We start from the raw sequence: 27,630 nt of genomic DNA, 5'->3' as shown, positions 1-27,630 counted from the left end.
CTTTAAAAGAAGGGCTTTGATGTGCAGCACCGGCCATATGCGTAAGTTCAAGAGGAAGCCTGGGCAAAAGAGGAGACCTCTCTACTTGGTAAAAGAGATATATTTTAATCAACATGGCTTTTGTTCACTGCGAGTCTGAAGAGTGCACCAAATCTGAACTAGACTTTTTCCAAATAGCCCCTATGCAGACCAGCATCAAGAAAAGCATCTACATAGAGGTGCCGCTTCTATCAGCCATTATGGAGGCTGCCCCCAACCACTTTTTTATAGCAGCGAATGACATAGATTATATGGATTTAAACAACACGCTGTTGTACCTTTGTTGCAAGATTGTAAAAGGAGATGGAACTGAACTCAGGGACGCCGAGGTGGGCCTGGTGAATTACCCCATGGCCTCTATTTTCAGTCAGTTGGATGTCACGCTGGGAGACTGCCGCATACGCCAAAGCAACAACTGTTACCCTTACAGGGCCTTTATACACTCGGTGCTCAATTACAGCGACCACACTCTCGCCACACAATTTTCCACCGACCTGTTTTACAACGACACGCCTGGACAACACAAAGAAACAGAGCTGGGTGGCGGGAATCTAGGGGTTGTGAGACAGGCAAAGCTGATGGCTCTGAACAGGATGATAGAGCTGTTGGGTCATCTACACAGCGACCTATTTTTTCCAGAAACACTTTTGTTGAACGGAGTGGATGTGAACATTAAACTGATGTGCAGTAAAGATGCCGTCTGTTTAATGGGCAGTGCGGCCTAAGGCGTTAAACTGTGCATTGTATCAGCATTCCTTTTTGTGAAGAAAGTACGGGTGGCCCCAGGCATCCGTCTGGGGCACGCGGAGGCCTTGCACGCAGGGGCGGCTCTACCTTTTTGGCCGCCCCAAGCAGTCATGCGCGGGAGGTGCCCCAGAGCCGCGGGAGCAACGGACCTCCCGCGGGCATGACTGCGGAGGGTCCGCTGGTCGCACGGCTCGGCTAGACCTCCCGCAGCTGCAGACGGTTCGCAGGTCCGGCGGCTCCGCTTGAGCTGCCGCAGGCATGCCTGCGGGAGGTCCAGCCGAGCCGCGGGACGAGCACCCCCTCCGCAGTCATGCCTGCGGCAGGTCCGGTCGTCCCGGGGCTCCGGTGGACCTCCCGCAGGCATGACTGCAGCAGGTCCGCCGGCCCAGCCTGCCGCCCCCCCGGGAAAGGGCCGCCCCACGCATGTGCTTGCCGCGCTGGGGTCTGGAGCCGGCCCTGCCTGCACGCAGAGGCCCGCTAATGCTAAGTACCCCGTGGACCGCGTGGGAATTAAAGTGTTTATCATCCCTTGGGAAGCACAGTCAGTAACCAGGAGAACCTGTTCTTGGGACAGTTCCCCAAAATGCTTGTCCTAGGGTTTGTGGATAATGATGCCTTTAGTGGAAGTTACGCTAAAACCTCCTTTCATTTTAAACATTACAATATTACTTTTGTGAGCTTGTATGTGGATGGTAAACAGATACCAACCAGGCCTCTGCAACCAGACTTCAAGGCCAGATGCTGCGTGAGCGAATACATGAATCTGGTACAGACGGCTGGCAAACACATGAAAGATCATTCTCTGTTAATCAACCGTGAGGAGTTTGCATAGGGTTACACCTTTTTTGCCTTTGACCTGTCTCCCGACCAGGAAGTGCCAATTACTATTCCCTGATTAAAACCGGGAACCTGAAAGCAGAAATACATTTTGGGAAGGCTTTGATGGTCACCGTCAATATGATCATGTATGGGTTTTTTGAGAACATCACAGAGATAAATCAGAGGAGAAACATTCTGTTTGAATACATGTGAATATGGACACCGTGCAACTCTCATGTGTCTTATCAGCAGCCCCTTACACAAAAGAGAATTTCTTAGATGTGTTCCCCTGTTATTGGCTCCCTGGTGGCAATCTGTCTCAGAGACTGCTAGGTTTGGTGGTCAACATGCATCTGCACAACCAACCTGGTGAACAGTGGCTTGCCTTGTATCTGTTGAAGCATAATCATGGAGAGTTTTTTGACTCATATGGGCATCCCCCAAACAGCGTGTAGTTTCTTAGAAGCATTATGAAATTTTTAAACAAAAACACCATCAACATTGCATTTCACACTAGACAATTACAAGACCCCTGCTCCATCGCCTGTGGCTATCACTGCATGTTTTTTCTTACCTCACTATAGCACGGGTTTATCTTTTGACCAGATTTTTAAATTGTATTCTAAAGATTTAGAGCAAAATGACCGGATGGTGATGAATTTTGTAAAAAATATAAAATCTCAGGCATGCCTAGCCTTGCTCCAAACATGTTTCAGCAAACCTAGACATGTGTATCTTGCAACAATTTTCACAGTCAGGTTACCCAATAAAGCACTCCAGGTGAGGGCTTTAAAGACAATTGATGTTTGGTGTGTTTCTTTCTTTCTTTTTCCAATTCCAAAAAAGTACACATACATATTTTCTTTAAAAGTATAGAAATGCTTTATTTAAAGCAAAACATTTACCAGTTTAAATTTTTTTTTTTTTAGAACACGAAAAACATTACAAACTGAGCTATTCGGGTCTTTGAGCCAATTTTCATTTTTTAGATGGCAAAAAAGGGGCCAGTGTTTCTCAGTCAACCCCGGTGTTGGTGGTCAAGGCCTTCAGGTGTTCCAAAAGATCTCTGTTGGCCACATTGCCCATGATGGAAGACGTTCATTTCTGGCATGACATTCATAAACACATCCCATCCGTTAGGTTCGTGTCTGCTAGGAACAGAGCGCGTCTGGGTGACGGCCCTCACTTAGTCACACATGTTAGAACCATTAACCACTGAGCCTTTGTACACAAAAGCCCCTTTATTGTTTCACAAAGAGATATTTTTATCCTGGCCCAGCTTATTTAACAATACTAATGCATTTTTCTTATAATGCTTATTCAGGTCATCCAACACCTCCTGAGCAACAGAGTCTGAGGTCTTTGGAGTTTCTGGGGGTTTGGCTGTCACACTCTGTTGCTGTTCTGGTAGAAACAGACTTATTTTCCCTTTATCTGCATCACGTACATTAGGCACCTTTGAAACATGGTGTTGTAAAGTTTAGCCTTTTCGTATTGGGCTAAGTCAGTTCTTTGAAGCACAGACTTCATTTCAGCACCCAGTAAGCAAGTTGCTGATATTTTCCTCTGCTGGAGGGGAACCCCTTAATTGCTGCAACTGACAGCTGGGCACCAGGTACATTTTTTCTGCATACTCCATTATTGATTAGTCAAAAGCCCCGTTATTAGAGAGATGGCAAAACTTAACAGAAGTCCAATAAACGCCCCAGACTGCTTCACCAGATGCTTCCTTCGTTTAAGTGAAACCCTTTTATTACACAAGTTTTTATAAGCATGCATCTCTTTTTCTGCACGTGCACTTGATTCTGTGTCAAAGGTACGTTTCCTTTTAAGGTATCGGGTGCTATTTCTGAGATGGCCGCTACTAAATCGTCAGAGGCCAAACACGGTATAGCCTTCCTTTGCTGTGGGGATGATTTGCTAAGTAATTTTAAGAGGACCAGGTTTCCTTCACGCAGCTAGACATGTTTTCAGTCAGCAACACCAGCTGTTAAAAAGGGCCTGCCGATAATTCCTCTCTTTCTATACCTGGCTGTTGTTCTTTTCAAAGTATAAACCGCTGGCCAGTCTGGAGGGAAAAGACCAATTCTTAGTCTATAAGCTTCTGGTGTAGAAGCATTTAAATCCACCACCAGGTAGTCAGAAGGTCTTTTGGTGGCATCCTCAAAAGCTTCTAGAAAGAAGTGCACTTTGCCAGGGCAAATTTGCTGAGTGAGCACAGTGATTTCTAATTTATCCCTGGGGTTTTTGAACAGAACCATGTACTTTGTGTTTAGGTTAACCGTGCAACTCTTTTATCCCTGACAAAATACGTTCTGAACTATACACAGAATGCTCAGGTTCCTGTGATGCACGTACTTGGTAAAGGCTTTCTCAATTTCATCACTTTTACAAGCAGTGTTCATCAGATCATCTACGATAATCATATTTACTTTATTGGTAAGAAAGAAACAGTCATCGTCAAAAGCATCAGGCAGCCACTCCACAAAAATCAATAAAGAGATATTTACCGAGCAGTCCTTTATACAGAGGTTGCCAGCAACTGTAACACCACACAATGTTCTCAGGCAGAATAGACGACGTTCATTGGGCATTATCCAACACATTTTTTATAAAATAACTTTTCCCGCAGTTGCTAGGCCCTGCGAGAATTACAGAAAAGGCGTGTTTCCACCTCATATCCATTTTCAAAAGCCGCAGGGCAGGGTTTTAAACCCTTCTCTGAGAACCCTCTTGTTGTAAATGACTTTTTGCGCTTTCTTAAGGGTCTTTGTCTTTATTTGCAACTGATTTTTGTTCCTTGGGATAGAGGGCTGCTGCTATAGTCCTGGGCCGTGCTATAGTCCAGGACTAAATCTTTCAAACTGTCAATGTTGATCTTTTCACAGTTTGCTACGTTCAGGGTAATCCCTTTGACTTTCATACAGGCCTTTCCTCCCAACAGCTTGTACCCATATGTTTTCGGGCTGGCTGAGACAAACTTGGTGATGTGTTGATCTGGCAGAATCTCGCTTGTGAGGTCCCCTAAATAATCCCCAGAGGAGGGTTCCAGTCACCCTCCCTTTTCACAAATATCACTGAGTCAGTTTTGTGGTACAACCTGTCTAGCAGGTTGTATAGTTCTAAGCGGGCATAAGGGGTGGTGAAACAGGCTATGAAGATGTTGGCATTGCCAGAGACTGAGTAGTGGTCTTTTGCGTGCTTCCAAGATGCATGCTGTTTCACCATTGATAAACTCGCAGGATAAAACCTTGTAATTGGGGGAAAACAGGTACTGAAAGAGTTTGTCAGGGTTTCTCATGATGCTGGTATTGAGAGGTTTGATCTTTGGCCAAATTTACCCCACAGAGATTTTAAAAACAGTTTAGTGATTTGGCACTTAGGGGGTTCAACATGATCTCATGTTGGCGTAAATACACGCCTTCTTTCCAGTAGAAATCATTAACATACTTCTGTTTTTCTTTGCCTGTGCACCAGCTGGGATACCCTGAAGCCTCTTGTTTCTGGCGGAGGTGTAATTTTATGTACTCTGAAAAGAGTTTGTCAGATTTTTCTTCAAAATGCAAGATTTAATAGATTTTAGCCACCACATATCCCTTCGCTACGGCCGTGTTCAATTCCACCGTGCACCAAGTCCCCAGGATGTCCCTCTCCTCATCAGTATGGGTGCACGTCTCCCGCTGCTCTGTTTTTGCACAAGTTCAGCATAGCGGGAACATAAGTTTGCCACCCACTCTGACAGGTAACAATGGGAAGAAGAGACCTCGCAGGGGGTACACTTTAACTTTCGCAATTCCAAACTAATTTGTGAGGGGTCCATATTTGTCATGAGCTATATCAGGGTGTCCGATCGGGTATTCTTTGGTTTTGTTTACAAAAGGGTACAGGCTGGTAAAATCATAATAGTGGATTTCTTCACCGGGGTTAGGTTTGTAATATAGGTGGATAGCATTAGTCCTCCCTCCAAAAAGACCATCCCTAGGCACGAGAGGCTGAGGCAGCTGGGCTTTAAGAAATCTGCAAGGTCCCTGTCTGTTTCTATCATCACCCCCTACTTATGCTCCCAGAGGGTCCTCACTACATAACCAAGTCTTTTCAGATAGTCGGTCTTGAGCTGCACCTTGTAATAAAGAAACCCCAAAGTTGTCCCTGTCATAGGGTTCTGTGCTTTTTCACAATAACAAGTGACACAGCTGTGGAAAAAACATTTGTTAAACTCAAAGGCTGTGCGTACTCCTTCAATGACGGCGTAACCGTCTAGAGAGTAGGGGCCTACCTGTAATTCCCCACCCCGTAAAGCATGCCGTATCTGTATATTGTCTTTGTGAGCGGTATACAACAGCCACTGAATACAGCGGGGTCGAATCGCTCTTTTTCTGCCTGTGATAGTCATCTGGAGGGAGAAGAGCCATTGTGTTAGGCTGCAGAAACATAACCCTGTACACAGCCATGCAGACAGATGCCAGCATTATGTACCGGAAAGGATCTATACACAATTTTACCTCTGTGAATTTATCAGGGCCTCTCTCTACAATATCTCCTGTCGCTGTCATTTTCATGACCTCTTCTCTGTACAGAATGCAGTCCTGTCTCAAAATTTTGACATCCTGCTGACAACAATACACGAGCTCTTTCTGCAAGTCAAACATCTCATATCTGTTGCCCTGATACCAGTCAAGAAATTCTGCTTTCTCCCTGAGGATCATGCTGTCTACTCCATAGTTCTCCACCCCAGGCACAGGCCCCATGTAATTTTGGTTTTCTAAAGTGTTAAAAAAAATGTGGGACATACCCTTTGCAACTTTCAAACCCCATCACCTGCGGGAGCTTGCTAAGCTTCCTGGGTGAGAAGTTTAAATAGTCTATAAAACAAAAGCCCAGGGCCTTAACTTCCACACACATTAGTTTATTACCCTGGGTTATCAGTTCTATGCACATCTTTTCGTTCAGTAACTGTCTAACAATGAAGTACGCTTCGTAACCTTTGGAATTGTGTGCTACGACCGTGTAGTCCCGGAACTTTTTGCCAATAAAGGTCTTAACACAGTGTGAAAGTAGAATAAATTATATTGTAAAAATAAGAATGGATTAAAGAAATGTTGTATGTACCTTTAAGCAGAAATAAGAAATGTTGAAATACAGGTGCCAGGAAAAGAAACATTAGGCATAAACAATGGTGCTAATGGCAAAACATTAACAGAAGATGGGTAGTAGTTAGTAAGGGAATAAAATATGCATGCCTAACCCAGGTAAACTTATCTGATTCTGCTTCCTTTGTTATCTTGTTAAGTTTCTCATCCTTTTATCTGTATAAATAAGATAGTTTGTGTCTTGCATGGTGCTCACATTATCTGGGTGTTATTAGCAGAGCGCTGTGCTAATAAAACAGAGTGGTCTGACAAACTGTGAGTCCTGAGTCTAACTTTGACAATTTGGAGGTTCCACCGAGATGGCAACCGTCTTCACTGGGGCTGTGTGATTCCTGACTGTTTTTGTAGGACGACCGTGGAAGCCGGCACCTGGGCATTTGGCCCGAGCGGTCCTCCACCAGAACAGAAAGGTGCACGACCACAGTGAAGTCTACGCCATTGAACCTGTTGGTTCCCACTCTGTTCTGGTAGGGATCCCGGGATCTGACATCAGGAATCTGGTCAGGTAATTATTTCTGTGTTTTGTCCGGACTGAGGACTGTTCTGTCTCTGTGTCTATCCGTCTTCCTGTGGAGTGTTTGAGTCTGGGTGCCATCTCCGTCCGGGGATCGGCCAACCAAGGGGTTCCTGTCCCTGCGGTCTGAGTGAGTGGAATCTGCACAATTGCAGCCGCACCACACTTTGGGTAAATCCCTGGGTGTGAAAGCAAGGGCAATTGAGGCAGTAGCCTGTGGGCTCCTTTTGTGTGTTGCACTGGGCATTGCTCTGACAAACCCGAATTTCCTTCTTGTGCGATTGGTGTGTGAAGTCCTCCTGTATGGGTAACCAGATGTCTAAGTAGGGACAGTTCCCTAAACGAACGCCGGCTCATTTTATGTATTTAGGATGGGTCCAGACTCCTGTAAGAAGGGTCCGGACTCCTGTAAATTTCTGGAAAAATGGTCTAGGCTAACTCAGGGGGATCCCAAAACTCAGTGGCCACTGTTAAAATCTTGGAACAAAGACCGAGTGGACGTCTTAAAGGACAAACTCGGCCAACCTAAAACTAAATTGGCTAAAGAAGAGGTTAATTGTTTCATTCAGTGGTGGGAAGAGGCAAATCGTAGCTGGACAAAATAAAAAACTCGCCTCTCTCAAATATTCAAATAATAAGTTGAAAGCTTTATTAAAAGCCTCCTCTCCCACCACCAGACCGAGCGCTCCCCTTTACCCCGTTCTCAAAAAAAACCCACCCCGGATCGATCCAACCCCCTTAATACTCCCATCTCATTGTAAAAAGGACAAAAAGCAGGATCGGGCCCAGAAAAGCAGGCAAGCAACAGATAAAAAAAAACAACTGAAAAACAGGTTGGAAGCCCTAAGGGCATAGTGTAAGGAGTAAGAAAAGCAGTAAGTGCAGGCATGAACCCCTGGAACAATACTTAAAATGGTGAAATCTGAGGTGATAAAGGTGTTATTTTGGGAGATAAACGAGTGATTTAAGGAAAGAGAGTGAAAAGTTAACTCTACAAGGGCTGGAGAGAATTAAGCAGTTAAACTTTGTGAAAATGTTAAAAAGGACCACGTTAAAGAGAGAGAATTCTTGGTTTCTTTGCAGCCATTCTGAAGGGAAAATGGGCCCTTTTCCAAAAGAATGCCTGTAAATAATCCAAATATATAGAGCTATGTAAAAACAAAGCAGTGCAAAGGAATGTTAAGGAAAAGAAAATGTGTATGTATCTAGTTGTCTGTGAAAATATGTAAAGTTCTAAGAATCTAAACCAGCACATCTGGTTTGTAAAACTGCTGTTTTGTAGGTGTAAGATAAATTAGTTTTGTTTTTGTTTTTAATGCCACTAAAAATTCATTTGACTCTTAATTCAAAGTTGCAAAACCGACAGACCTTTTTGCAAGACACAGGTAATTAGTGTTGTTTGGCTTTGGGATTTAGCATTTAACCCTTAAGGGGTAACTTGATTCTTTATAAAATTTAAAATGTTTTTTAAATAAAAACCAAGTCATGGCTGCAATAGGGCAGTCAAAATCAGGAGAATAGGGAGAGATTCTGGAGTCTTTTTGTTTGGTTGGTTGTTTTTGGTTTTTTTTTGGTAACAATAGCAGATAAGAGCTGTAGTGAAAGAATTAAAAAAAAAATATTTTAACAGTGCCCCTCTGAAGCAACAGCAGAGGTGAGGTGCACAAAACAAAAAGAAGCAATGTTAAAAACACTGAGCCTTAAAATGGCTCTGTGTAATCAGACTGTCACTTTTGATAAGGGTACATGAAAACTCTGTAAGAAAAAAAAAAACAGTTACATCGTATGTAAAAATTGATATGGCTAATGTTTAAAAAAAAAAAAGTTGTAATATAGAAGGAATGTGCTTTTTCCCTAGGACATGTGCAGTGTATATTGTAAAAAGGGGTAAAAGAAATACAAATGAAATATGCTACTGAATTAAAATCCTATTAGGGCTCCAAAAAGAGCCGCAATAGACTGTTTTCTTTTTCAGATCTCTGTGTGTTTTGTAAGCAGGAGTTGAAAGTGGAAAGAAATTAAAACTCTGGTGGAAGTTAATTGTGTCCCTTTTAAGACAAAGTCTCTGAGCTCTGCTAATGGCTTTGAATCCACAAGCCAAGCCTGTGTTAATGCAAATTACCTAACTGATAAAGGAAGGTAAAAACTGCCAGCACAGAAGAAATTGCCTAAATAAAAGACATGGTATAACAAGATCCCTTTAAGAGATTTGATGCTAAATGTTATTGTTAATATTAAACATTGAAATAAATTTAATGTTAGTAAGTACCCCTGTAACAACGTATAGTGTGTATGATTTTTGAAAAAAAAACCTTGAAGGTAATATGGTAATAATGCTTCTCAGCTATTACCTGTGAATAAACTTAAAGCTTAACACAGCAGGAAAAACATTACAAACTTGGTCTGCAATATAAGAAGAAAAACTTTAGTTATTAAATTCATGAGGTGGTATACCTCAACAGTGGAATAATTTCCCCATAACTCTTAAAAAGTAGAACCCATTAAAACCTGGCCTGCCTATAGAACAAAAAAACCACAGGAAAATATGGGGGTAATTCCTCTGTTTTGCCTGCAATCAGCAAGGGTATTTGTAAAAGAAAGGAATATTTTAAGCAACAATCAATGCCACCCTGAAAGGGGTAGAAAAATGTTATTTTTGTCTTTCAGAAAATCAGAAAAAGCTAATACCAGCTACAGAACAACCTATTACAAAAACAAATAAGTTAAAAAAAAAAATACTGCAATAGCTATGAAATGTACTAAAATGCAGATATTTAGAACATAAGATGTTTTGGGTAATATCAGAAAATATTAAGGTTTTGATGCATCTGTTAAATCAAAGGAAAAGATTATTGTTTAATACCTATCAATATAACTGGATGCAGTATGTCTCCAGTACGGTAAGACAAAATTTGTTAAGTGAAGAAATTGTTGTTAAAATTGCACACCAACAGGCTCTGGAAGCAAAAAAAATGAAAAGTTAGCCCACTCCACAGATTGCACCTGGGATCCTTCTGGCTACCTCAAACCTCAAGCCAGTGGGCTGGGGAGGAAGGGAAACTATTGGACACTAGAGGTTGTACCAAGTGAACTCCTCAAAAGTGGGTATGCTCATCCATGCCTGTTGCTCCAAAGCCCTGTAGTAAAGGCATCTCACTAGGATCCTGTATGTGGGATACAATTAATAATTAGGCCAAAGTATTGTATAACGGGCAATGTGTGTGTTAATTCTTGGAAAGAAGTGTTTTAAAAGAATAAAAGTGTTAGCAACCCACCAGTAGACAAATGTACATGTAATGTAAGTACTGTGTTTACCAATAATCACATTTACTATTTGCCACAACCAAAAAGTCTCAGCTTACTGTAAGCACTAATTTAGCTGAGTTCTCTATCAGTCTTGGCATTAAATGGCAAACAGTTACCCATTATCTGTTTAAAAAGGTAACATAGTTCCTAAAAACAAACAAACAAAACAATGTGGGAAACAGAACCATTCATATTATCTGGATGGTCTCCCACAACTACTGGCATACTAATGTTACTACCCCTAATTGTTTTTGGTTTTAAATTGTATGTGTTTAATTAAAATGTTTAAAATATGCTGGTAAATAAAACAAATGTATGCAAAGCTAAAGCCACAGGCCCAAATCACCTCCCAGTATTTTACTACATAAGAAGTGACACTGGCGATTGATAATCTTAGTGTCAAAAGGGGGATATGTAGGAGCTGGACTTTATAATGTATAATTTGATTTCATCCTACCAGCCACCCTTTTTGAATAGCAGAAAGAAATGACCCTCTGGGACTATAAGATTCTGTTTTCCCATATGCATTACAAATTGGGCCCTCTCTAACTCTTTGTTTTAAGATTTAGGTAGTAAGAGACAGGATTCTCTATTGTGTCTATGTTAAGTAAATTAGAGAAACATTGAAGGCCTGGGTCTCAATGTAAATTGTCTTGGTTAATTGTAAAACTTAGCAAGGTTTAATTTGCAATGCCTTTTTGCTCAATATAAAATACTACTGTTTGTATTCTCAATCTGTTTGTGTGAATGAGGAATGAATGCATCAGGAAAAGATAAGGTGTGAAGGCCATTGTTATAGCCAGAGTCAAGAAAAGAAGCAAAAAGACTTAAAGAGTATCAAAGAATCATCAGGCACTGCTTACTACCCAAACTGCTGTTAAACTGTCTGGCATCCGCAGCATGAATACATGCTTTGCCGTGTAAGAATGAACCACCCCAGCGAACCAATCATCACCTCAGGACCACGCAGAGTCAATTTTGACTCCAGAAGATGACGTAGAGGAACAGCCTGCAATACCTTACAATCTACGTTCTCGTAAGGGTTGCCAGAAGCAGACGACTACCTAAAGCAAGGCCCAAGAAAAAGCAGTAGTGAGCCTAGCGCCTGCTGCCTGGTGGACATAAAACTGACTACAGTTCCCTCAGTTGAGGTTGTCAGAACCAGAAGGGCCCTGCCTCCAACATGTGGTGCCTGTTCCTCGGCTGTTGGTGTCTGAAGGTCGGGGGAGTCCACAATGACAATTCTTTTATCCAGCAGCAAGTGTGGATAGCTCAGACCCTTAATATTTCTAAATGCTGGGTCTGCAGCCACATCCCAGCCCACTGTCAAACTGATGTTCCTGTCCTGGCTATCCCGCTCAATTCCCCAGACTTCACTGGAGGACCTCATCCGTTTAATACAATATGGAACAGTAATGACACCTGGGAAGAGACTATTGGCAGTTCCTTTAACCCACTTGGGGGAGTAATACACCGGGCAAAAAGGCTCCTGAGGTTAAAAGAAGTAGTTAAAATAATGGCAAATAAAACTGGAGAAAGTTTTAAGAGCCCTGACCAAAGAAACAGGGGCGGTCCGACAGGTGGCCCTCCAAAAACGTCAGGCATTGTACATAGTGCTGGCGGCCAAAGGAGGGACCTGTGCTCTCATTAAAAAAAAACAATGTTGTGTGTTTATACCTGACGATACCAATAAGGTAATAGATCACGCTAGCCACTTAGAACAAATCGCATATATTCCCCATAAAAAGCCAAGTTCTTTATGGAAGTGGCTAAGTATTCTGTGGTATAGGAAACTGGTTGTTTCAGGAAGCCCTAACTATCCTGTTTGAAATCCTAATAATTTTTGTATGTTTTCAATTAGTCTCCTGTTGTACCCAAAATTGTATAAGGCATGCTACTCAGGTAACTGCCCCAGAACAGAGTGCTAATACAATAATTTTAAATATTGCTAATGAACAAAGAGATTAAAAAAAAAACGGTTAATGTGTAAAACCCAGTAAAATTTTGGTCATGGCGTAAGCTTGACCAAAAGGAGGGATTGTGAAAGTAGAATAAATTATATTGTAAAAATAAGAATGGATTAAAGAAATGTTGTATGTACCTTTAAGCAGAAATAAGAAATGTTGAAATACAGGTGCCAGGAAAAGAAACATTAGGCATAAACAATGGTGCTAATGGCAAAACATTAACAGAAGATGGGTAGTAGTTAGTAAGGGAATAAAATATGCATGCCTAACCCAGGTAAACTTATCTGATTCTGCTTCCTTTGTTATCTTGTTAAGTTTCTCATCCTTTTATCTGTATAAATAAGATAGTTTGTGTCTTGCATGGGGCTCACATTATCTGGGTGTTATTAGCAGAAGCGCTGTGCTAATAAAACAGAGTGGTCTGACAAACTGTGAGTCCTGAGTCTAACTTTGACAACAGGTAGAAAGACACGCACCACCCTTAAATTCCCAGGACTTTTCTGGCTTTAGGGACATAGCAAAAATTTAATTGGGCACATGCAACCCCGTCTCCTGCGTGCATTCAAAATCGTAAAAAAATATACTTTGCCAATCATTCGGGCATTTCTAATGCTATCCATAAAACACAGGTGGCTGTCTACATCACCAGCGATCGAACCCTGACACTGCTTACAATGCCTCCCTTTACACCTGTGTCACTTGTCCACGTAAGACTGACACTGATCAAAAAGTTTTAGACAGGCATCCGACTTGTTTTTTCGATGCACAGTCGATGTGTCTGTCTGAACACTCTTTGGAGAGACAATACAGTCTACAGCGAGGACACCTCAGCGGCACTGCCACACTGTCTGAGCACATCACCCTCAAGCAGAGGCGGCAACGATACCAGCAAGCGTGGTCATGACTGGACACCGTGTGGCAAAACTCACAATCATTTTTCACACTGAACAATTTTCTCACATCCAGAACCCCATAATAATGCTTATTGTGCAACAGGATGAAAAAAGTCTTGGGGTACACTGGGCCCCCCCCGTTTAAAAAAAAAACACCTGCCTTTCGCCGCATACAGCACCACTTGTATGTTGACTCCTAAATGCAGTTCAAATGCTGCTACATCGCTGAGCATCTAGTCATTAAGGATAGAAGGAACCACTAGTCTGAACTCCTGCATGACACAAGCCAGAGAATCTCACTTTAGTAATCTCTGCAGTGGAGTGTTACATTTCAACTATAGAATCCAGTCACCTGTCATTGAGCTAGGTCATATCTTGATCAAACTTCAGACTTCACATTGGATGTAAGAGACAAATTCTTAACAGTAAGGATAACTAACCCTGGGAACAGCTACACATGGCATACGACATATTCTCCTTCATTTGAATTCTCGCTGTGGTTTTTGGACACATCAGCAAGGCTTTTTCAATCATAGGCATCGAGGTTTGATAATGTTGACAATGAAACCCAGTTCTGTCTTTGTAATCAAGGACAAAACTCCCTTTGACTTCAGTTGATCAGAGGCAGGCTCATCACATTTTGGTTCCCAGAATCAAATGTCCATCAACAACATGGGTAGAAAATTTACCACCTCATCTTAATCACCGAGGGGCTTTTTCTGCCACCCCTATCCATGTTGTACTTGCTCTGAGTAATCCCACTGCAATGAAGGAGGTTACCTGATACATATGGTGCTTGTGAGAGCTTGTCAAAAAATATTCATGATTTTTCCTGAGAATTTTTGTTTTTGTTTTCTTAGAAATTTCATGTGTAAATATTTCAGGTTTTCACTGAAATCCATTTTTAGTTAAAAAAAGGTTTCCAAGAAACATGTTCTGTTTTCAAAGAGCAAAACCCAGCAGTTTGTTTTATAGAAAGATATTGTGGGTTTGGTTCTTTAATGAAAATGAAATTTTGATTAAAAAATTCAGCTTTGATCATTCCCCACACCCTTCCCCCTAAATGTTTTCATCTAGCTCTAGTATCACTAAATACCAGGATAATATAATGAGTATTTGTAAAGTGCTTTGAGACCCTTTAATGAAAGAGACTATGCAAATATAAAATAATAATTATTATATTTATTGGGCTCCATCCTAGAGAAAGATAATGGACAATGGCTCCATTCCTAGAAAAAGATAATGGAATTTATCCAAGGTACTTATAAAATAGAATACCAGTGTTGGAAGGGACCTCAGGAGGTCATCTAGTACAAACTCCTGCTCAAAGCAGGACCAATCACCAGACAGATTTTTTTTGCCTCAGATTCCTAAGTGGCCCCCTCAAGGATTGAACTCACAACCCTGGGCTTATCAGGCTAATGTACAAACCACTGAGCTATCAATCTCCCCTTATACTAGCCCCATGAACAGCCTATGAGGCAGGGAAGTGCTATTATCCCCATTTTGGGATGAGGAATTGAAGCCCTGAGAGACTATGGGTACGTTTACACAGCAAAAATAGAAAAGCAGCAGCAAGTCTCAGAGCCTGGGTCAACTGATTGAGGCTTGCACTATGGGTCTAACAATAACAGTGGCGACATTCCCACTCAGGCTGGAGCCTGGACTCTGAGACCCACTCCCCTGCCCAGACTCCAGCCCAAGTGAGAACATCCACACTGCTATTTTTAGCCCCATGGCACAAGCCAGCCCCAGACTCTGAGACTCACGGCCATGGGGGTTTTTTCTCGTGTAAACATACTTTAAGTGACTTGACAAAGCTCATGCAAGAAGCCTGTGGCAGAGCTTGGGAACCTGACATTCATGAGTACCAGCCTACTGCACTAACTGCTGGATCATCCCTCCTCTCCAAGCTCTGGAAGCCAGCAGTGGCTGTGGGAATCAAGCAGAACTGAATTTGAACCTGGAGCTGAAACAGAGTATTTAAACTGAAATTCCAGTTAGTTTCTCCTTTTGGCTTTGTATGTCTTTTGTTCTCCCTCTCTTTGATCTGCAGTGTCGTGGAGGAACCGCTGACATCATGGCTTCAAATGCCAGGCTGTATCACAGCGGGATTTGTTAAGACTCCCAGGCAGTGCATATGCAGCATCACCCCTGGTTTTCATTCACATCCCAGAGGCAGATAGCTACAAGAAATGATTCTGCTGCTATTGTTCAAATTCGTGCTTTTTCATCTGTGGGAAGGTTTTGGCTCTGGGCCAAGGAGGGGGAACTCCATTTCGGGGATTACAATGTAAAAGAAGAAAGGCAGTTACATCAAAGAGCGATAGATGCTCAGAATTTGCTGGGAACAGACCCTTAAACGGGCTGGCCAGACCTGCTTTCACTGAGAACATACCACCTTGCTAAGGGCATGTCTGTATTGCATAAGGCAGCTTACACCAATCTAACTATGGAGGTTTACACACCGCAATGCGCCTCCTGGCGCTTTAACTCGCTACACCGACCTCATAAAACCACCTGGACAAGGGGCATGGAGCTTTTTGCGACGTAATTAGAGTGATGCTGCTGATGTTGCCCTAAGTGGCCTCCAGTGCCCTAAGCTGAGGCAGGCATACCAGAACGCATGCCTGTGGCCTCCAGGAGGTGTCCCACTATGCCCACCGTGACCACTCTGGTCACAGTTTTCAACTCCACTGCCCTGCAGCCAGGTACACAGGTGAACACCCCTCCCCCTTTAAAGCCCTGGGAAGTTTTGAAATTGTTCTTCCTGTTTGCTCCGTGTGGAGCCCAACTGCCCAAATGAGCATGCCGGCTCCATGCAGCAAACGCTCTCCTGCCTGGAGTACACGGGAGGTGGTGGATCTCCTGGGTCTGTGGGGAGAGGAGGCTGTAGAATCACAGCTCCACTCCAGCTGCAGGAATGTTGACATCTACGGCCAGATTGCTCGGGGCAAAGTAGAGAAGGGGTATGACAGGGACGTGCTGCAGTGCCATGTAAAAATCCAGGAGCTGAGGCAGGCATACCAGGAGGCAAGGCAGGCAAATAGCCACACTGAGGCAGAGCTGCAAATGTGCTGCTTCCACAAGGAGCTGTATGCCATCCACTTCCACCGCCAAGAGCCCCATGGATATTTCTGGGGGGGCGGGGCTGGAGTCACTGGAGGGAACCCTGAGGATGACATGCTGGACAAGGAAGTAGAGGCGGAGGAGGATGGGTGGACAGGCAACAGGGAGATCCAGTGGTGTGATGAGCCAGGACCTTTTTTGACTCCGGAGCAGTCTAGCCAGTCCCAGCAGTCCTGCTCTGGCGAGCTGGATGCAGGGGAGGGAACCTCTGATAAGAACTCTTTCTGCTTCAATACTGCATGGACACGTTTGGTCTCGTACTGCTTTTTAAAAAAAACTAAAAAAATTAAAAAGCCTGGCTCAACACATTATAGCAACACACATTACTACCACCCATTGTTAAAATGCTTCTTCAAAGCCTCCCTGATCTGAATAGCTCCCCGGCCTGTATCTGGCTGCTCAAAAGCCAGACAACCAACCGCTCCACCTCCAGGCGCCAACCATGCAGAAACGTATCCCCTTTGAGTCACATATATTATGAAGAGCACAGCAGGCAGCTATAACCATGGGGATATTTTCCTCGCTGAAGTTTAACCTGACGAGGAGACAATGCCAGCGCCCCTTTAAGCGGCCAAAGGCACATTTAACAGGCATTCTGCACCTGCTGGGCCTTTTGTAGAAATGCTCCTTGCTGCTGTCAAGGGGGCCAGTGTTATGCTTCATGAGCCGTGGGAGCAAGGGGTAGGTTGAGTCTCCTAGGATCACTATTGGCATCTCAACATCCCCAATGGTAATCCTCTGGTCTGGAAAGAAAGTCCCTGCCTGCAGCTTTCTGTACAGGCCAGTGTTCCTTAAGATGCATGTGTCATGCACCTTCCCTGAACAGCCCGCATTGCTATTGGTGAAATGACCCTGGTGATCCATTAGCACTGGCAATACCATAGAAAAGTAGCCCTTTCTGTTGATGCACTCTGTCACCAGGATCGGCTCCAGGCCCCAGCACGCCAAGCGCATGCTTGGGGCGGCATGCCACAGGGGGCGCTCTGCCGGTCGCCAGGAGGGTGGCAGGCGGCTCTGGCGGACCTCCCGCAGGTGTGCCTGCGGAGGGTCCACTGGTCCCGCAGCTTCGGTGGAGCATCCGCAGGCACGCCTGCAGGAGGTCCACCGGAGCCGCGGGACCAGCGGACCCTCCACAGGCACGTCTGCGGGAGGTCCACCGGAGCTGCGGGACCGGCAACCAGCAGAGCGCCCCCCGCGGCGTGCCACCGTGCTTGGGGTGGCGAAATGGCTAGAGCCGCCCCTGTCTGTCACAAGGTGGTCTGGGGCCAAAATGGGGATATGCACTCCATCTATCGCACCACCACCGTTAGGGAATCCCACTGCTGCATAACCAGCCACTATTTCACGCACATTGTCCAGAGCCACAGTCTTTCCTAGCAGGAGGCAATTAATGGCCCTGCACACTTGTATCACTGCAACCCACACGGTGGATTTCCCCACTCCAAACCCTTCCCAGAACACCTTGTGGCAGATGGTGGCCAGCTGCACAGGGGTTAGCTACCCACAGTGCATTTCTCTCTGCATTGATGCAAAACCTGCTAGTGTGGACATGCGCTGTCGACACAAGGGCCATGGTGTAGACATGCAGCAGCAGTATAATTAAAATGGTGGCTGTAAGTCTACGTAACTTGAGTTTGCAGTGTAGACGTGCCCTTTGAGATAGGGTTGAATGACAGAATCCATTGACATACACTATTGCAGCTCCAAACATGGGCACCCGTTGCTCTGCCTGTTCCATTAACCTTTTCCAGCTCTCCAGCATGGAGAGGTCACAGTGGGTAAAACCCTCTGTGGCCCCTTTTCCCTTCAGCCCCATCCAGCTCTCCAGCTTGGAAACTAGCAGGCAACTCCCTCTGCTGCTCCTTTGCCTTCAGCCATCCCCAGCTTTCTGGCCCTGGCTCTCTGGCTTGGGGACATCAGCCAGGAAACCCTCTGTTGCTCTCCTGCCTTCAGCCTTTCCCCAGAAACCTCCTCCAGCCTCCTTCAGAGACCTGCTCCACTCAACTAGTCTCTGGCCACTCTCATCTGCTGCTCTCCTCTCAGGCAGTTCTCACGCACCTTTCTCCTGACTGACTCCTCTTTTAAGCCCAACTGGAGTCGGCTGATGATTGATGGGTGCACCAGGCACTTCCTTCTTAAAGTGTCACTGTCACCCGGTGACACTTGGGAACTGACACAAGCTGCGCTGTCCCAGCCAAACAACCCCATGAACATTTTCTGAGCGTTCCTTCCTTTAATGTTTCTTGATTCTTATCTACTCCGGCATCCTGTCTTCTTTGTAACATCTCCACAAGGGAATGAGCCTTCACTCATTCTGCGTATCATCCTGCAAAGCCAGGACACTGCATTATTACTACTAAATAACAGTGGCATCTGCAGTCCAGTTTCTCTCAGTCTGGGACAGTGAGGATGTGCACAGCAAAGTCTGGAGGCCTGCACAGAAGCTCAGGTGTATTTCATTTCCCTCAGAGAGAAAATTTGCAAGATATTCTTCTCCGTTTACGATGACTCCCTCTGCCGACCCCGGAGGCATGTTTTGTCGACTACTTTAAGGTGACCACTCTCCTGATGACAGAAGCATTAGTTACCTGGGGAGAGGGGGGAAACCCACCACAGTGTACACATCATGTACAAATGAACTGGCAGAATGGAAAGCAGCACAGAGATAGAGTCTTCGGGCTCGATTCACAGTTGGTCAGTCCAGCTCTGTTGAATTCAAGCTGCTACGTTGATTTACCTGAGCTGCGGATCTGGCGTTTTCAGGAGATCTAGTGGCACATCCCGCACTCCTCCCAGGGGCTGCATTTTGTGTGGTTCATCTTCACAGACATGCAGATAGACTGATGGGCCTAACCCAGATGGGCCCGGCTCCAGATGTTGCCAATATCAGAGACGCGTTGCACTCATTGCCACAGTTCAGATCCAGCCTCTAATGGTGGGCCTGACTGGATAATGGCTTCCCTGGAGTAGGAAGGGGCTCTAAGCCAGCGTTCTGGGCCCATCTCTAAAATCTCTTCAAAACAGGATGGGTGATAGCATACACGTTTCAACAGACTGGGAATGTGCTGGTGTCTCAACACCATTTCTGCCTTCCATGACTCTCCCTCCACATCTTCCCTGCCTTCAGCACTGTTAAGAAGCTCATCTCTTATGGAAATGCAGTACTGTGTACATCCTTCTCTACTATTATTTTCATTGTAGGTGCACTCAAGACGTGCTAGGGGCTTTCCAAACACAGGAAGTCAAAGGCCCATGCTAGAGAGCATACACAGGCAGAAAAGGACAGGGAAATGAATGTAACAAACAGTCAAAGGGATCAGACACACACACATGGCTTGTCAGCTTCACTTTTGCTTATTATTGTTACCACTGTCTTAAGCCAAATGCTCTAAATTCCCTTCCACCCATCCTCCTCCTACCATCATCCATTTTCCTTGTCTCCCCTGCTTCAATTCTAGCGCCCTTATGCTCCTCCCTCCCAAAATTCAACCCCTTCCCTAAGGAAAAGTGAGTAGCCAACTCAGAGGATAAATAAATGGGACAGGTAAGTAGATGACTTAGGCACCTTGCTTCTTGTAGGTACAGGGAAAGATGTGGATCTTCAGAAGGGGCTTGAATGATGACAGGACAGTGGCCTCGTGGCCCGCCTCAGGCAGGGGTATTCCAGGTTTGGAGGGCAGCGTGAAAGAAAACGCAGGAATGGTCATTGAGCGAAGTGGACAAATGGACTGACAAGGTTGGCATCTCTGTCAGAGTGGAGTAAAGGGCGTGGCAAGATGAAAGCCTTGTCCAGGCTAGGATTTAAAGCCTCGGTTTTAGAACATTTTAGCTAACACATTCAAGTCTAGAGAGGCAAAGGCAGAGAAGTAGGGAGGAGCAGAGTTACCAAGGGCCTTGAACATGAATCACTATTGGAACGTGATCTAACGGTCAGAGTGCAGGACTGGGATCAGGACTCCTGGCTCTGCCTTGCTGTGTGCAAGTCACTTACACTTATTATGGCTCTCTTTACCCATTGACACATATTTCTAGCCCCAGAGAGCTTCTTCTCTATAGGCCTTTCAAGACTACTGTCCCCCTTGCAGGAGTCTGATTCGTCTTGTGTGCCCTAAGTTTCACCTCACTTAAAAACTATATGCTTACAAAATGAGACATAGAAATACAAATGTGTCACAACACATTACTACTGAAAAATTGTTTACTTTCTAATTTTACCATATAATTATAAAATAAATCAACTGGAATATAAATATTGTACTTTTATTTCAGGGTAAGTATATAGAGCAGTATAAACAAGTAATTGTATGAAATTTTAGTTTGTATCAACTTTGCTAGTGCTTTTTATGTAGCCTGTTGTAAAGCGAGGCAAATATCTAGATGAGTAGATGTACCCCCGGGTAGATTTCTGTGTGCCCCCAGGGGTACACGTACCCCTCATTGAGAACCACTGCTCTAGGACAGTGGTCTCCAAACTTTTTTGATTGTGCATCCCTATCAGTAAAAAATTTGGAGCACACAGCCCCTGCCGTGCCAGCTCTGAAAAAAAAAGAAAAAAAAGCGCTCCTCCTGCCATGCACCCCAAAGCATCCTCTTGCACACTCCCTGGGGTGCGCGCACCCCAATTTGGAGACCACTGCTCTTGGATATCTACTTCTCCCAGATTGTGTGAGGCTTAATTCATATTTCTAATAATTACGCTTTGCATTCTAGGCACCTTTCTTCCCAGCATGGCAAAGAACTTTGCAAATATTAATTAATCCTCAGAACACCCCTGTGGGGAGGCAGGTTGGGGTTTCACAATGACACAGACTATTTAAGTGACTCGCTCAAGAGCACACAATGGGTAAACTGCAGGGACAGGACCATGATGCAGAAAACCCAGCTCCTGCTTTCTGGTCTAACCCCCAGCCAACGCTGTGAGGTGTATGGTGCCGGGAAGCTATCTCAGCGTGGAGTAGCAGTTGTGTTTACAGAGCTGGGGAGGAAGTTGGAGTAGCTTTTGGTTTGGAATCACTTCTCGGGAATGGCCCCAATATCACAGACTTAACAGCCAGGGCATGCCTGGCCCTTGAACACAGGCACAGATGGGCAGGAGGGTATGAGAAGACATGGGATCCCAGTGCAGAGGCTGTGCACAATTATAGGCCCTGTGCTCTGCTGAGTAGAGGGAATGCTCTTTTCTATGTCCCCGGGAGCCTATGGCATCTCAAAAGGGGTGCAAAGGAGACAGAGCCATGGTTCTGCCCTTGTGGGTGAAGTTCTGCACAGGTCCCCTTGCCCCTCTCCACGATGGAACTGTCCATAAAGATGGAGACAATGGAACAAAAACAAAAGGGAGGGACTAAGGTTATATATGCATGCGCCATACTGACCTTTCAACCAACTGGCCAATGAAATGGACATGGAGATTTTTTTTAAGATGACTAGGGCAGGGTTTCTCAAACAGGGGTCACCACTTGTGTAGGGAAAGCCCCTGGCGGGCCGGGCCGGTGTGTTTACCTGCCCCGTCCGCAGGTCCGGACGATCGCAGCTCCCACTGGCCGTGGATCGCTGCTCCGGGCCAATGGGAGCTGCTGGAAGTGGTGTGGGCCGAGGGACTTACTGGCCGCTGCTTCCAGCGGCTCCCATTGGCCCGGAGCCGCGATCGGCCGGACCTGCGGACGGGGCAGGTAAACGCACCGGCCGGGCCCGCCAGGGGCTTTCCCTACACAAGTGGCGACCCCTGTTTGAGAAACTGTGGACATGGGGATTTAGCCACAAGTCCCATTGGATGCTACATGGTTAAATCCTCAGGTCAGGTTTGAAAGTCTCATCTCTGCTAACCCAGAACTCTGTTTCCTTTGGTTGTGAAGGAAATGCAGTGACGCAGTGGTCAACAAGCTTCTCAGCCCCTATGGGGCCACTCGAAATGTTGCTAAACATTTCCAAGTGGCTCTTTTGCAGCCTTGTTTGAAGGTTAGACTAGTGGACAGGGCACTCAAGAGATCTGGTTTCAATTCCCCATCTCAGCCACAGACATCTTGTGTGACCTCGGCCAAGTCAGTTAATCCACACTAGGCCTCAATGCCCCCATCTATAAAATGGGGATAACTTCACTGCCCTGCAGCACCAGGGTGTTGTGAGGATACATACACTAATAATGGACGGTGAGATGCTCAGATACTGCAGTGATGAGAGATGTATAAGTAGACAGGGATACAGAGAATCCTGCCTGTGACACTGAATCCTTCTGTTGTCCTGGCCAGAACCTCGTGCCTCAGTGTCCCCATCTATACGGTGGTGATGAGAGCTTACCTGCCTCATACTGGTGATAGGATAAAGAGTTACTGTTTACTACGTTCTTTGGAAATGTTCAGCAGTCTGATTTGCATCAGAAACTAACAAGCATCCCCCTCATTTTTAACTTACCCCTTTCCTTCCTTCCGCCTGTTGATCCCTAAAATGGGACCTGAACCACTGCAGGCTGGGTGGCAGATGACTCTCCAAAAAGAAGGAGTGGGAAGGAAAACTTGCAAGGTCAATATAATTGGTATATACATATCAGTAAAAATGACCTGTGCACAGAGGTTAATTAGCCAAGTCACTTAACCTGCCTCTTTCAGTTTCACCGCATGGAAAACAGGGTTATGAGACCTAATTAATTACAGTTCTGTTTACAAAGAGGACGGAGAGCTTCTGGTGAAATGAACTAGCACAGGTTTTTTCTCTATTTTATTATTTGTTGCTATTGCCTCTGGCTATGGAAAGAGAAGCAATGGGAGAAAACAGGTAACAGAATCCCAGAGTTTGCCAGACAGGTGCCCATATTCCATCCTACTCTTCCTGAAGATGTATTTCAGAGACGTGTTCATTGTAGACTCCGGGGTTGTAAATCCCTGTAAATGCACTACTGGGGAATCTACCTCTCAGAAGTAAACAGATTAACTAGCATTACAGGGATGACCAGGCGTGGAGAGGGTTTTTGAACAAACCTACGGAGCATTTTATAGGAATCATGAAAAATATTCCAACTGGTCTTGAGATCCTTCTGCCGTCCCTCCCCTTCGTCTTTTGAGAACAGACTGCATGCAATTTGGCTAATGTGTTCCATTTAGAGAAAACCAGGATCAGCCAAGTGAAAAGCCACAATAAGTTGCTTTGCTGTCATTTCTTAAAAGCCCCAATCTGCTTCATCATGATCATATTTCCTAAGCGCATGCCTTGATGTTTCCAAAGGAGATTTATAGTGGCTTCGCTAACTGCACTAGAGGAAATTGGTTAAAACAATTAATAGTCACTTACGACAGCCTGGCTCCTCTCCCAGCCAGGAGGTTTTTAGAGGTACTGAGCACCTGCAACTCCCACTGAAGATTGCGCTAAACCTTTGGAATTCCACCAGTCTCCAAAATAAAATCTGAACACAATTTCAACCACCCATGTACAGGTCAAAAGGGGTCAAAGTGCAAGGAGCACCTCATTCCCGAATACACAGCCATGTAACCCAGACCAGGGTTGGCCAGAAACTTATCTCCCTGCTACCATTTGCATGGGCATTAACATTTAAGGATTGGGGGAAATTAGGGACATAGCCTTGTCCAGCACTCAGCACCAACCTGCAGAGCTTTCACTGAAGCCAATGGGATCTGCAGGTGTTCACCATCTTTGAAAATCAGACCTAAGATGGTGTGAGTTGGACACTCAAAAATGAAGGCATGCAAATGCACGGCCACTTTTGAAAATCTGACAGCATGGACCCGAGCAAGCCTGGTGGCTTAGCTCTCCAGCTGAAAGTTTTCATCTCTTCCCAGAAGTGATCAATGCATCGCCACCCTACAGGATTCTGCAGTATTACAAATATCTTATAATACGCAAGTGAGGAAGGGAAGAAACAGTGCCCGATTCTCCTCTCACCTCAACGGTTTTAATGGAGCCACTCCTGATATACACTGGTGTAGGAGAGAAGACAATCAGACCCATTTAACATAATATGGAACCCACTGGGAAACAACCTCATTGGGTGTAAATCGACATAGTTCCATTCACTTCAGCTGGGATTGAAAGAGGAAATGACAAAATACTGTCAAAAAGCTGACCTAGAGGAATTTAAGATTTGAAAGCCCACACATGTCTGCAAGCATATACGTCTCTGGGAGACTGTTTTGTGGGAGCTCCTTGGCAGAAAATCCCCAAAACCTCTTGAGTGCGCTTTGTCAAATTCTTGGGAGACTCCTAACTCATATCTGCAGACCCTTGAAGTTCAGATATTTTGAATGAGTCTTATACAGGTTTAAATCCAGAGTAACTCTACAGTAGTCTATGGGGCCAGGTCCTTAACTGGTGTCAGTCAGCAAAGTTCCATTATCTTTGGGAGTCAGATCAATCAAAAATGTAGTAACCACACTGGTCATCAGTGGTTCAATGGGGGCACTGCCATGTTGTTTTCATCCTCCTCATGGAGGTGACACAGTCATCTTTCCAGGGGCAGCGTAATATTTTTGCTGCCCATGCTCCGCTATAGAGTAAACTACAGCAAAATTATGGAGTGTCTCCACCAGCAAAGCCCACTGGTTAATCTAGCAAGACTGCCTTACCCCAACCCCACACAAAGCAGGGGAGATGGAATTCTTGTGTGGTTTTTGTTCTCCAATCTGACTGCAAGCTTTGTGGAGCAGGAACAGGAAAGCTTCTATCTCTTTTCTATAAAGCACCGTGTAACCCCAGGCTATGATACGCATCCCTCATTATAAACAACATGGGGCCTGTATCTGATGTAAAGTGTAAACTCCATGGAGCAGGGACTGTCTCCCCCTCTGTGTTTATACAGTGGGGGCACTTTGATGGCATACAATGGGAAGAATCATAAAACTCCTGCTTGTTCCCTTAATAGGCAGAACTTCAAGGGGAGCCTTGCCTGGAAAAGGACTGAGAACGGCAGGATTTAGCCCAATGGGAGCAATAACTAATTATTGTAAATGAGACCAGTTCTGAAGTCTCCCTGTTTTATGTATTATTTTGTCAACAATCAGCAGCAGTCTGGACAAGTCCAGTACTCAGTGGACACCGTAAAGCTATAGGCTATTACATCCTGCAGGTGACAAAGTACTAGGGAGTTACCTCAAGACAAGCCGGGACCAGTTTCTGCTCTCATGTGTCAATCTAGAAGAACCCCATTCAAGTCAATACTCTGGGTTTACATCAGAGTAACTGGTCACAGAATCTGCCCCCTTTTTCCTTAGGCCTTGTCTACACTACAAGACTATTTCGAATCAACTTAGTTCGAATTTGTGGATTCGACCTTATGAAGTCAAATTTGTGTATCCATACTAAATACACTAATTCGAATTTCTGAGTCCACATTCACGGGGCCAGCGTCGACTTTGGAAGCGGTGCACTGTGGGAAGCTATCCCACAGTTCCCGCACTCCCCGCTGCCCATTGGAATGCTGGGTAGAGCTCGCAATGCCTGCTGGGGGAAAAATGTGTCGAGGGTGGTTTTGGGTAACTGTCATCATTCAACCGTCACTCACAAACGCCCTCCCTCCCTGAAAGCGCCGGCGGGAAATCTGTTCGCGCACTTTTCTGGTCGGTTACAGCGCGGACGCCACAGCACTGCGAGCATGGAGCCCACTGCGATCATCGCTGCACTTATGGCCGTTGTCAACTCCTCGCACCTTATCGTCCACCTGTGCAACAGTCAGCTACTGAGAAATCGGGCGAGGAGGCTCCGGCAGCGCGGTGAGGAGAGTGGCGCAGACCTCTCAGAAAGCAGGGTACGCCGGGCAGTGGAGATCATGGTGGCAATGGGTCAAGTTCATGGTGTGGAACGGCGATTCTGGGCCCGGGAAACAAGCACGGACTGGTGGGACCGCATAGTGCTGCAGGTCTGGGATGACACAGAGTGGCTGCGAAACTTCAGGATGCGTAAGGGCACTTTCCTTGAACTCTGTGACTTGCTGGCCCCTGCCCTGAAGCGCCAGGACACCCGGATGCGAGCAGCCCTGAGTGTGCAGAAGCGAGTGGCCATAGCCCTCTGGAAACTTGCCACGCCAGACAGCTACCGGTCAGTAGCGAACCACTTTGGCGTGGGCAAATCTACCGTGGGGGTTGCTGTGATGCAAGTAGCCCACGCAATCGTTGAGCAACTGCTCTCAAAGGTAGTGAACCTGGGAAACGTTCAGGTCATCATAGACGGCTTCGCCGCGATGGGATTCCCAAACTGCGGTGGGGCTATAGATGGGACTCACATCCCTATCCTGGCACCGGCCCACCAGGCCAGCGAGTACATTAACCGAAAGGGCTACTTTTCCATGGTGCTGCAAGGACTAGTGGACCATAGGGGACGTTTTACCAACATCAACGTCGGGTGGGCGGGCAAGGTTCATGACGCGCGTGTGTTCAGGAGCTCTGGTCTCTTTAGACTCCTCCAGGCAGGTACTTTCTTCCCGGACCACAAAATAACGGTTGGGGATGTGCAGATGCCTACAGTGATCCTCGGGGACCCAGCCTACCCGCTAATGCCCTGGCTCATGAAGCCCTATACAGGCGCCCTGGACAGTGAGAAGGAACTCTTCAACTACCGGCTAAGCAAGTGCAGAATGGTGGTGGAGTGTGCTTTCGGACGTCTCAAGGGGAGATGGCGGAGCTTACTCACTCGCTCGGACATCAGCGAAAAGAATATCCCCGTAGTTATTGCTGCTTGCTGTGTGCTGCACAATCTGTGTGAGAGCAAGGGCGAGGCCTTTTTGTCCGGATGGGAGGTTGAGGCAAATCGCCTGGCTGCAGTTTACGCTCAGCCAGACACCCGTGCCGAGAGAATATCCCAGCGGGAAGCGCTCTGTATCCGGGAGGCTTTGAAAGCAAGTTTCCTCGGAGATCAGGGTAACCTATGACTCTCCACTTGCTTTCAAGAGAAACTGACCCTGGGCCTGTGTCAGTTTGTGTCGATTTGGATCTGCGGCTACATGCCTTGTTCTCCAAGTTTCCCCCACTTCCAAAGCACGTTTTTAAGCAAAGTAATTGTTACACTCATTATTAATAAATCTTTCTTTTACTTTGCATTTCTGTTCTGGTGTTGAGACATGGACGCAT

This window comes from Mauremys mutica, chromosome 2 (genome assembly GCF_020497125.1).
Source record: "Mauremys mutica isolate MM-2020 ecotype Southern chromosome 2, ASM2049712v1, whole genome shotgun sequence".
Classification (NCBI taxonomy): domain Eukaryota; kingdom Metazoa; phylum Chordata; order Testudines; family Geoemydidae; genus Mauremys; species Mauremys mutica.
The sequence above is the reverse complement of the archived record's forward strand: the minus strand, read 5'-3'. Positions refer to the sequence as shown.